Source organism: Lathyrus oleraceus, chromosome 6 (genome assembly GCF_024323335.1).
Source record: "Lathyrus oleraceus cultivar Zhongwan6 chromosome 6, CAAS_Psat_ZW6_1.0, whole genome shotgun sequence".
Classification (NCBI taxonomy): domain Eukaryota; kingdom Viridiplantae; phylum Streptophyta; class Magnoliopsida; order Fabales; family Fabaceae; genus Lathyrus; species Lathyrus oleraceus.
Genome location: NC_066584.1, coordinates 89,758,384 through 89,770,325, shown reverse-complemented (window position 1 = coordinate 89,770,325; position 11,942 = coordinate 89,758,384).

The window sequence follows — 11,942 nt, the reverse complement described above, 5'->3', positions numbered from 1 at the left end:
CCAAAAAGTTTGAATCAACTAACCTTGTGAGGAATAATCCTTAGTAAACCCCTTTGAGCTTATTTTAGGATTCATTTGATTGATCATTGTAAAATCAATTGAAAAATTTGGAATAAATGAATCCTAATTTCTTTTGTATCAGTCGAAACCTCAAACCGAGCTGTTTGCAAAATTTTGCCTTTTGCTTATGTCTAAGTAGGGAGCATTATCGAATAAATGTGGTTTTGGAATCTAAAGTTGGGGAGAGTAAAGTGAAAAGTTGATTAGAAACTTGGAAAAGTGAGTTTCTATGAAAGGGTAAAAATATGAAAAGAAACAAGAAAAAGAAATCACCCTTGAAACCATAGAGCATTGAAAAAAATTAGAAAAAGAAAAGCAAAGGAAATGCTCATGGTTGTGTGGATTTGAAAAGGAAAAGAAAAAGAAAAGATAGGGATCAAAGAAAGGGAAATTGTGTAGAGTGAATCTTTGGGAATGCTCCCTTAGAATAGGCAATTTGGTTGAATTCTCTTAATCATATCCTTTCTTGTAACCTAAGCCACATTACAACCCTTGAAAGACCTCTTGATTCTCATTTTTCACATGATTTGGTACTTGTTGTGATAACCGCATGATTTGAGTTGTTGTTGATTTAATTTTTTGGATGAGTGAAAGTAACCCTTCATGTTATTCATCATTATCATGATGTGTGTGTAAGCTTGATTCAATTTTGACATATATGGCTTTGAATTCCTTGGAATGATTTTTGAACTTTACCATTTCCCTTATTCATGTTTTGTCTAGAATTGAGATAGGTGAATTGAGAAGATGCCAAACACTTTTGAACCATTTGAATGTCCTTGATAAATTCTTGTTTAAATCTTTTGTGTCATGACTTTGGTTGTAAGGGTGGAAACTTTTGTTTAGGGACAAACAAAATGCTAAGTTGGGGAGAGTTGTTAGGGACCAATTAGTACTACTTTTTATACCATTTTATTGGTCCCTTTTACCAAGTTTTAATGTAATTACACACTTTTATTCTCACTATTTTATATAAATGCAATTAGGTTTAATTTATTTTGTTTTGAATAGTTATTTCACATTTTTGGTTAGTTTTGTAGAATTTTGGGATAAGAAGGCCTTGGATTGCAACACTACATCTTGGAGGAAGCTTGCCAAACAAGGAAGCTGGAGAAGCAACAGTTCGCGCCGCGAACTGCCTTCGCGCCGCGAAGGCTGCGAATCCAGCAAGCTGACTGAGGGTCAAAAGTGCTGTTTTGCAGGAAAAGTTTATTGCCATTTTGATGTCTGCCTGGGAATTGTTTTTCTGCTTTAGATGACAATGACCAATTAGGGAAATGTCAACCTTTTTTGTTAGAAACAAATACATTATTCTAGGGCATTGAAACAGGACACTATTATCATTCAAACATTGATATTGAGAGATTTTTGTAAGAGAGAAAAACAGAGTTTTTCTTCTTTAATTTTCTGCTTTGTAACAATGATGATGAGGAGCTAAACTCCCTTTTGTCAAGATTGGAGGTAGTAGCTATTCTCATCTGTTTATGTATTCACTTTGATTTATATATATGATAAAGATTGTTGATGTATTGAATACTGTTTTTGCTCTAAGTTGAAAACCATATTTGAGTAGTTGTCGAGAGAGATTACTTGAGTTTAGACATAAAACAGATTTTCAAGTAGTGAATAAGTTGTAGAGATAGATTTATTCATTACTCTTCTTTGGTATTAAACATTAAAGATTGCTATATTGATAGTTAGGTGGAGAGATCGTCTAAGGATCAATATAGTGATTATCACAATATCATTTAGACATAAATGACTTTGAGAGGATACTTGAACATCATCAATAATCTTAAATATATATAGTTATCATAGGGGAATATAAGCATTTGAAATAGTGAACCCCAATCTTGCCAAGCTTTTATATTTGACTAAAACCATTCTACTATTTTTAGTGACATTTACTCACAAGATAATTTTCCAAACAAAACAACCTTGTTACTTTCTAAACTTATAACATTTGAATTATAGAACGGCGGTAATATCTACCAATCTCTGTGGATACGATACAAAAATATTTGCCGAAGATATACTTTTCAACAGTGACGTATTCTGCTTGACCTACGCTGGTCTTGTTCTACTTGAGCGGGTTGCTCTTCCACAACTACTTGTGTTTCCTGCTCTAATTCCTCCATAGGTGTATTGATGCTTTGTGATTCTTGAATTTCTTCAAGCTCTACTTTCCTCCCACTGATTCCTTTGGAAACAAAATCCTTTTCTAGGAAAACTTCAGTTCGAGCGACAAACACTTTGCCCTCTGAAGGATTGTAGAAGTAATACCCTCTTGTTTCTTTAGGATACCCCACAAATAAGCATTTGTCAGATTTGGGCTCAAGCTTAGTTGAAATTTTTCGTTTCACATAAACTTCGCAACCCCAAATCTTCATGTAAGACATATGTGATTTCTTACCACTCCATATCTCATATGGTATCTTCTCAACCTTTTTGGATGGAACACGGTTAAGTGTGTAAGCTGCTGTCAATAGTGCATGTCCTCAAAAGGAGTTTGGAAGATCGGCGTGACTCATCATGGATCAGACCATGTTTAACAGGGTTCGATTTCTTCTCTCAGATACACCATTCCATTGGGGTGTTCTAGGAGGAGTAAGTTGGGATAGGATCCCACACTCTTTCAGATGGTCATCAAACTCTAGGCTTAAATACTCACCACCTCGATCTGATCGAAGTGTTTTAATATTCTTACCTAGTTGGTTTTGTACTTCATTCTTGAATTCCTTGAACTTTTCAAAGGACTCTGATTTGTGTTTCATTAAATACACATAACCATATCTACTGAAATCATCAGTAAATGTGATGAAGTACTGAAAACCTCCTCTGGCTGGTATGTTCAGTGGTCCACATACATCAGTATGTATGAGGGCCAAAAGATCATTAGCTCTTTCACCTTTTCCTGTGAATGGAGACTTTGTCATCTTTCCAATTAAAGAAGATCTGCATGTCTCATATGATTCATAATCAAAGAAGTCCAACAATCCATCTTTATGGAGTTTGGAAATGCGTTTCTCATTTATGTGGCCTAATCGACAATGCCAAAGGTAAGTTGAATTTAACTCATTAGGTTTCATCCTTTTAGTATTAATGTTATAAATAGGCATTTCAAGATCAAGGACATATAGTCCATTGTTCATTTGTGCAGAAGCATAGAATATATCATTCAAATAAATTGAGCAACAATTGTTCTTTATTATAAATGAAAAACCAAACTTGTCCAAACAAGAAAGGAAATAATATTCCTGCTAATTGCAAGTACATAATAATAGTTCTCTAACTGAATTAATAAACCACTAGGTAAAGTCAATACATAAGTTCCTACGGCTAAAGCAGCAACCTTTGCTCCATTGCCAACTCGTAGGTCGACTTCACCTTTTGTCAAATTTCTACTCCTTTTTAGTCCCTGCACGTTTGTACAGATGTGAGAACCGCATCCAATATCTAATACCCATGATGCTGAAGTAGATAAATTAATTTCAATAACAAAAATACCTGAAGTTGAAGTCTCTACTCCATTCTTCTTATCTTCCAGGTACTTTGGGCAGTTTCTCTTCCAGTGTCCGGTCTTACCGCAATGGAAGCAGGTGCCTTCTTTTTCTATGCCTCCACTAGGCTTTAAAGCAGAAACGGTGGGTTTGGGTTTGGCAACTTCCTTGCCTTTCCCTTTATCACCCTGCTTAGTGGGCCTTTTGTTCTGTCTCTTTCCATTTCCGATCATCAGAATGGACTTCCCTTTTGACTTCAGATTCTGCTTAGCAGTTCTTAACATGGCGAGCAGTTCAAGAAGAGATTTATCCATATCATTCATATTGAAATTTAGGACAAATTGACTGAATCTATCTGGCAACGATTGCAAGATCAAATCAGTCGCAAGTTCCTTTCCGAGGGGAAAACCCAATCTCTCAAGGTTTTCCACATACCCAATCATCTTGAGCACATGGGGACCTACAGGGGCTCCCTCAGCTAACTTGCCTTGAAAAAGGGCTTTTGAAACTTCAAACCTCTAATGCCTCGCTTGCTCTTGATAGAGCATCTTCAGGTGTTCGATCATATCGATTGCTGCCATGTTCTCATGTTGCTTTTGCAATTCTGAGTTCATGGTAGCTAGCATGAGACAAGCAGTTTCATTGGCATCATCGACATGCTTCTTATAAGCATCTCTTTCTGCCTTAGGTGCAGAACTAGGAGGTTCCTCTTCAGGAACAGGTTTCTCCAAGACATACAGCTTTTTATCATGTTTGAGGACAATCCTCAGGTTTCGGTGCCAATCCAGAAAATTTGTCCCAGACAATTTTTCTTTGTCAAGGTTGATCGCAAGATGTTGTTAGAGGTGTTTGTTGTCATGGTAATCTACATAAGAATTAATGAAAATATAAGTATCATTGACATATTTAATTAGGCCTTTAATTAAGTATGCTCCCACTATTTTACTCAAAACAAATGACCCTCATCATTTGATTCGGAAAATCCCGTTGGAAGATTTTCTAGTGGGTCGAGATCCATATTCACTTCGTTCTAAGTCCGCGTAGGCGGATTACACAAAACTAGGTTATTTAGGTAGGAACTCCTTCCAATTGTATCTAATACAACTCTCGAATATTTTAGTTGGGTGAATAACTCCTTATTCCAATCCATCACATGGATAATTCCCAACTCTTGCTTCTAAACATATATAATCTTATTATATATTGTTTAGTCAAGTTTGACCCATTGTTTTAACAATTATCCCATCGCACCTTACTAATATAGAACATGCACCTCGCATAGGCGAAACCTACATTATCCGATACTAGTCTTGATGAGTGTTAAAACTTGGAAAGCATAAACTTAATATTTAATTTGAGGGAATTTGCAATTATTCTGATCTCACCGGCTTATTTATCATATAAATCGTCTCTCACATGCATCAACATACATACACATGCATCAACATACATATATAATGAAACAGTTATGGCCCCTAGCGCAATTGTTCTCCCAAGCCAATGAGTGAACCTAAGCTAACCTAATAATGATCTAAGCTTCTCCAAGCAAGATCTTCAAGGTTGTCCTCCTTTGGCACTGACTTCTTTGCTTTCTTCATAACATTACATTACATAAAGAAACTCGTTTTACATACGAGGGAGTGAGATGAGAAAAGAAGTTACATTGAGAGTTTAAAAGAGAGGCACGACACGCAAGTCGTATTTTAAAACCCAAAACAAAATAAAGGAAAACTAAGGCCATAACCGATCACCACAAGACAATAATAAACACATTATTATTATTATTAATTCTTTTAATTAATTAAAACCAAATTAAATCTCGACGACCGATCACATTACGCAGAGTTAGCCGAACGGGTGAATTTTGCCTTGCGTTAACCGGTTAACCATATGCGTTAACCAGTTAGCACTGTTTGAAAATCTGTTCATAATTTGTATTCTGTTTTGCGTTAACCGGTTAACCAAATACGTTAACCGGTTAACAATATTTGAAAATCTGTTCATAATTTGTATTCTATTTTGCGTTAACCGGTTAACCAAATACGTTAACCAGTTAACACTGTTGAAAAACTGTTAGAAAGTTGTATTCTGTTTTGCGTTAACCGGTTAACCATATATGTTAACCGGTTAACACTGTTTGAAAATCTTTTAGAAAACAGTATTCCGTCTTGCGTTAACCGGTTAACCATATGCGTTAACCGGTTAACACTGTACGAAAATTTGTTAGAAAGCACAACTCTTGTGCAGTCCCAACCCCAATCGCATAACTCTCTGACAACACAACCCTTGTGCCATTACTAACCCCGATGCACCAATTTCAGACCGTCAAACACATCTCGATTGTTGATTCAATATGATTGATCAACACGTCATTGCTTCACCATACTAATGTCGGATCAAGAAGCAAACGACCATTGATCGCTCAAAGGAAAACAACCATTGAGTGTTTGAATGAATGAAACAAGAACACTATATCATATATAATGTATTTTGCATCAGGATTACTTATATCATATATATAATTTGATCGATCTCAATTTAATCTTTGATTCATTCTGTTTTAATCATACTAATACAGAAAAATAAACAGTTATCAGATTCATGGTTTTGTAAGTGGCTTTGATACCACTGAAGGAGAATTGCCATCCAAGGCGCAGCGGAATTTAAAAATTTCTCCATTTAGTGATCCTTACGAATGGGCATGATCAGTGATAGAATCGTTACCTCTTGTGGCGATCACGAACGTTGAACGATGACAACGTCTCTACTCAGTCCACACGAACGGATTCCTTCAATCTCAGTGCTAGCTGCTACGAATGAAGGCTTTGTTAAAAGTAACTCACTCACTTTGAAATTGATACCACGAACTACGTGGTTTTGACCTCTCATTTTATGTTAGTACGTAGGCACAAGTCCGAAGGTCTTATCAAACACAAAAAATATAATTAATGAATTCTTTTCTCATCCCCACACTCTATTTAATGCAAAAATCATTTTATACCAAAACACATGTACACACAAAAAGGGCTCCCTAGGAGTACCTAGGACACTTTGGGTGCTAACACCTTCCTTTTGTATAACCAACCCCCTTACTTGTAATCTCTAGCATTTTATTAGTTTTGATTTGAAACCTTCTTATCTTTGGGTTTTGTTCATACTTTTCCCTTTTCCTTTGGAAACAATTAAAGCGTGGTAGAGACTCTCGTTTTGTCGACGTCAAGTTTATCCATAGCTTCATGGTCATGAATTTAGCGCTACAGAAATTAAGTGGCGACTCTGCTAGTGAGTAGTCTCCAGTGGGTTTAGCCTACTTTTTTGTGTGTATATAATTATATATTTGATGTATGTGTATTTGTTTATATGATATAATATGCTTGTTGTGCTTGATGATCTCTAAGTGGTGAGATAAGTTCTAACCCGAACTTGAGTGCAATTAAGATAGGAGGATGGTATAGTCTTGTTCAACTTGTGTGTATTAGTCCTTAAGAAGTTGGCTTGAGACCCATCTACTCAATGGAGACCCTTTTGGAGCTATTGATGTCACACAAGTTATTTGTGGTTAGGCATTACTTTGTCTGATTTGAGGTCCGAGAAGATGAGGGCCGTAAAACATTTAACCCAACTTGGCCTATTTAGGACGTAATGCGGAGACTGTTCAGGTGTAGACTTGAATACATTTGTTACGCGATACTACACTAAGACAAGTTTCTCTTGAGAATATTGTGGGTTGATGAATCAGTCATCCTAACTTATATTATCCGATAGATTGAATTAAGACTCTGGAAACTTTTTAGAACATGATCTACAGCTTTTTATCCTTAGTACACTCCTTTGGGATGGTTCTTAACCTGACTCCATGCTCGGGACTCACAACAAATCCTTGATTCTTGGTTGATCCAATCAAGTCTTGTCAATATCAATGGAACTTGGGTGTTGATAAGGTGAAAACCATACCCCACCAAAATGGATGATTGATCTTGACAATGACTTGATTCATCCCTTGACCTTTGTTTCCCTTGTATGTGATCGCCTGTTTGTGATTGTTGCATTCATGTGCATCATAACATTCATCACACAAAAAATGACTTCAAGGAATTGAGGTTTTATTTGCAAATATTTTCAAACCATGGATTATGGATGAAGGAACACTAAGAAATACAGTTTTAGATGTCCGGATTTGAAAGAGCTAAGGAAGCTATCATCTTTTATATTAGATCCCTTGGACTTCAAACAACGTCATGGGAAGCTTCTATCGGTGTTATCTGCTGATGTGGTCGAAGGACTCTTGAGTGTATTGGTTTAGTTTTATGACCCTCTCTACCATTGCTTCACTTTTCCCGATTATCAGCTTGTTCCTATGTTGGAGGAGTATACCCATCTCTTGGGAATACTTGTTTCTATCAAGGTGCCCTTTAGTGGATTGGAAGAGATTCCCAGATCTCATATCATAGCTGAAGCTCTTCATCTGAAGAATTCTGAGATTGAGGCTCATTGGGTGAATGAAGGAGGAATGTTTGGGTTGACTTCTGAGTTCCTCATCAAGGAAGCTACTTCCTTTGCTCAAGCCGGTAGTGTGGATGCTTTTCAAGCTATCTTTGTGTTGCTCGTCTATGGGTTGGCTTTATTCCCTAACATTGAATGGTGTTATTGATGTTAACGCCATTAGAATCTTCTTGATTGGAAATCCCGTGCCTACTTCGTTGGGTGATATGTATTTCTCTTTGCATCTAAGGAATTCTAAAGGTGGTGGAACTATTGTATGCTATGTTCCTCTTTTATAGAAGTGGTTTATTTTTCACTTGCCTCAGACGCCTGCTTTTGTGGAGAACAAACAATGTCTAAGGTGGTCTCAGAGACTTATGTCTCTCGCTAATGATGATATAGTATGGTATGATTCTTCATTGGGTAGCTTGGAGATTATTGATGGTTGTGGTGAATTCTCTAATGTACCTCTCATTGGTACACAAGGAGGAATCAACTACAACCCTACTTTGGATCATCGTCAACATGGGTTCCCCTTGAGAGAGAAACCTAATAACACTCAGTTAGAAGGTCTTTTCTATCAAAAGTGTAAAGACCCCCAACATTTGAAGCGGAAGATGATACGTTCTTGGCATAATATGCATAGGAAAGGAAGATCCGAGCTTGGTCCATGCAATTGTGTAGCTTTGGAAGCTTATACTCTCTGGGTGAAGAAGAGAGCTTTGGAATTGAAGATGTCGTATGCTTGTGAGAGACATGTGTCTATGGTTGTGGTTGAGCCATCAACTCTCCCTAACCAAGATATAGAGGAGTTGGAAGACGCACTCGCCAAGATGAAGCAAGAGAAGGATATGTGGGAAGAGAGATTCCATGCTTTAAGTAGAAAGTATGAAGAGTTACAACTTGAGTCTAAGGCCAAGGATGCACTTATTGAGCTTCTTGAAGACCAAGCGGTGAAGAGACAGAGAGAGCCATAGGTTTCATCTTCCTCTAATATGCCTTAACCTTCTAGTGCTTAGAAAAAGATTGTTGACCAGCTTGTCCTCGAGAAGGCTCAGATGAAGACTTCTTTTGAGTCCGAGATTCGATGCATCCGAAGGAAGTACGCGCCTGCAGCCAGATCATCTAACACTATTGTTAGGGGATCCTTAGGATGACTAGTTTCCTTTTCTCTTGTATTTGCATTTTAGTTTCTGAAATTATACTCAGTGTGATCCTTCCAAATTATATGAATAAAAGAGATTTTTATGGTCAATAAAGTTGTTACAATTGTTATTATATATTTGCAAATAAAATAGTATGTTCCTTAAAAATAAAAACATTCAAAGCATTGCATTTCATGCATCATTCGCATAACAGGTTTTTCCTCCAGGTTTCTTATTGGTTATTCTTCTGTGCTTCAGCCAAGCTGACTCATCGATACAATACTCGTGCCAATATTCAAAGAATTATGGAACACTTGGAACAAGAGAACAGAGAACTGAAGGATTAGATTTCCCACTTGACTTCCATGATGGAGTCAGTTCTAGTTGCTCAAAGTCAATCATCTCCAACGCCTGCAACTCCTCCTCCTCAGAGGACTGTCATTTGAGAGGTTGTTACTTCAACTGTGCCTGCCGCTCAGTTTGCGCCTGCCATGCCTGCCGGATTTTCGTGGGGAATGCCGCGCAACTTTGTGCCTGAAGGTTTTGCGCCTACTTTTGCTTCCATGTCGGCATCTAGCTCGATCATGTCTATTCCACCTCCAGTTGTTCATACGTTGCCTAATGTTGAAGATACCATCTAGCATTCCGAGCCGTCTGATGGTCCAGATGTCTATGAGAAGATGGATGAAATGAAAGACCAATTCCTTGAGCTGCGAAAGGAGTTGAAGACCTTGAGGGGAAAAGATTTGTTTGGTAAGAGTGCTGGGGAACTTTGCTTAGTTCCTAATGTTAAGATCCCGATGAAGTTCAAAGTCCCTGACTTTGAAAAGTATAAGGGGAACACTTGCCACTCAGCCATCTTGTCATGTATGCCAGGAAGATGTCGATGCAAATTGATAATGATCAATTGATGATTCATTACTTTCAAGATAGTCTGACTGGTGCCGCTCTGAGATGGTACATGGGTTTGGATAGTGCGAGTGTCCGCATGTTCAATGATTTGGGTGAGGTTTTCGTGAAGCAGTACAAATACAATGTGGATATGGCGCTAGATAAGGACCAACTGCGGTCGATGGCCCAGATGGACAAGGAGAAATTTAAATAATATTACCATAGATAGAGAGAGCTTGCTGCTCAGATCAACCTTCCATTGGAAGAAAAGGAGATGACCAAGATCTTCCTCAAGACCCTAAGCTCATTTTACTATGAGCGAATGATTTTTAGTGTTCCTAGTGACTTTACCGAAATGGTAAATATGGGGATGAGATTAGAAGAAGGTGTTCGTGAGGGACGTGGCTCTAAAGAAGAGGTATCTTCGAGCAAGAGGTGTGGTAACAGTTTCGCTACGAAGAAGGAAGGCGAAGCCAATGCAGTATCAGTTGGGAGGCAGAGAAGGCCTCATGTCAGAAGAAGTCCGCAACCCCGTCAACACCATCATCAAGTATCATCTGTTATTCTAGTGTTTTCTAATAATCACTCCATGCCAGTTCAACAACAACATCAACAACAGCCACAACAAAGGACAAACAACAACAACAACAACAACAATACCAACAATAATCAACAACAACAACAACAGAACTTTGAGAGGAAGAAGGTCTCTTTCACCCCCATTCCTATGTTGTATGCTGAATTGTACCCATCTTTGGTTCTCAAGAACCTTCTTCAACCAAGAAATCCGCCGCAAATTCCAGAACCACTTCCTTGGTGGTATAAGCCAGAGCTTCATTGTGCCTTTCATCAAGGGGCTCCTGGCCATGATATTGAGAATTTCTGTCCACTAACATATGAGGTTCAAAAGCTCGTTAAGAGTGGGATGGTGTCCTTTGAGGAACGCACGCATAATGTTAAAGCTAACCCATTGCCTGCTCATGGTAATTCCTCTATCAACATGGTAGATGGTTGACCGATAAGTTTCTGAGTATTTGATGTGCGACGTATTCGTCGGTCTTTGGTTGAGATGCATAAGACCCTGTGCATCATCAATCATTGTGACCATGACCACGGCAGTTGTACGATCTGCGGTGTGAACCCCTATGGGTGTTCAGTTGTCAAGAGAGATATCCAGAAGTTGATGGATGAGAATGTAATCCAGATTCAATAGTCAAGTGATATAGATGATGTCAACGTAATAATACTAGTGTTCAAAACTCCCGAGAGGTGGTAATTCAGTTCGATAGCACTAGCAGTAACAGCGTAACAGATCGGTATCGCCGTTAGTAATACGGTTAGCAAGGCCTATCTTGTATGGATCCGATAGAGCTATTCCATATCAGTATAACGCTCCTATGTTAGGGCATGGTCAAGAGGTTCTGTTTCCTACGACCAATTCTGTGGTGAGTATTTCTAATGTTACAAAGGTGACCCGTAATGGTCTTGTTTTTGGGCTTGTGTTCCCAAAGGAAGTAAAAGATGTTGGTAATAAAGGTAATGTGCCTGTAGTAGATCTAGTTAGTGCTCAAAAGTGTCAGTCTGGTGAATCCAGCAGTTTAAAGCCTAATGATACCTATGAGGTACTCCATTTGATAAAGAAAACTGAATTTAATGTGGTGGAGCAGCTGCTTCAAACTCCTTCTAAAATTTAAGTGTTGTCTTTTCTTATGAATTCTGAAGCGCACAGAGAAGCATTGCAAAAAGAATTGGAGTAAGCATATGTGGAACATGATGTAACGGTGGATCCATTTGATTATATTGTGGCTAACGTCACTTCCTACAACAATCTGAGCTTTTATGATGAAGAACTTCCTAGGGAAGG